General features: G+C 45.4%; 1 protein-coding gene across 3 annotated transcripts in view; it reads right to left on the reverse strand.

Moving 5' to 3' along the window:
• Window positions 1–892, reverse strand: part of Ap2a1 (adaptor related protein complex 2 alpha 1 subunit) — a 29796-nt gene that overhangs the window by 3355 nt on the left and 25549 nt on the right. The window lies entirely within an intron of this gene.

An 892-nucleotide genomic window follows, 5' to 3' on the forward strand; every position in this document is an offset into this window, starting at 1 on the left:
TTATTTATTTATTTATTTATTTGGCAGAACTGGGGATTGAACTCAGGCCCTTGTGTTTGCCAGGGAAGCGCTTATTCCCAGCCCTTTTTTATTTTTTGTTTGGAGGCTCGAACTCAGAACCTTGTGTTTATGAGGCAGTAGTTTATGATGCTGAGCTATCTCCCTGGCCCACACATTATTTTATTTATTTAAAATATTTTATTTCTTTCTTTGTTACAGGGTCTCACTACCCAGCTCAAACTCATAGTGAGTCTCCTGTCTCAGCTTCCCCAGAGCTGGGATTACAGGTGTGTACCACCAGGCTCAGTTTGGGTGGCCAGCAGGGTGCCTGCAGTGTTTGGTGGGGGTGGGGGAGCCATGGCATGCAGCATGGGAATCAAACTTGGGTCCTTGAACTTGTCGGGCAGGCGCTTGAGACCACCAGGCTATCTCCTGAGCCACCCCCGGGGGCAAGGCTGACACAGCATGTGGTGCCTGGGATCAAACCTCAGGTCTTGTGCATCCTTAAGCAGGCACTTTAGTCTGCTGAGCTATTTCGCCAACCCCCCAAAAATATTTTTAAAATAAATGTTTTTATTCTCGTGTAGTGATGCATACTTAAACCCCCAGCACACAGCCTGTTGTTCCTGCTACTAGAGAGGCCAAGGCAGGAAGATCAGAAGTTTGATGCCAGCCTGTGCCATTTATCAAAAAGAACTTTGTTTTGGATTTTTTTTTTCCTGTATTGGTAATTGAACCCAGGATCTTATTTATGCCTGTCAGGAAGGCACTAATGCTGCTGAGCTATATCCCTAGCCCAAAAATAACTTTTTTTTTTTTTTTTGGGAAAACCAGGGATTGAACTCAGGCCCTTGCACAGGGTAGTGCTTAGCGCTTATTCTACTGAGCCATC

The sequence above is a fragment of the Octodon degus genome, unplaced genomic scaffold, assembly GCF_000260255.1.
Source record: "Octodon degus isolate 3935 unplaced genomic scaffold, OctDeg1.0 scaffold00268, whole genome shotgun sequence".
Taxonomy (NCBI): Eukaryota; Metazoa; Chordata; class Mammalia; order Rodentia; family Octodontidae; genus Octodon; species Octodon degus.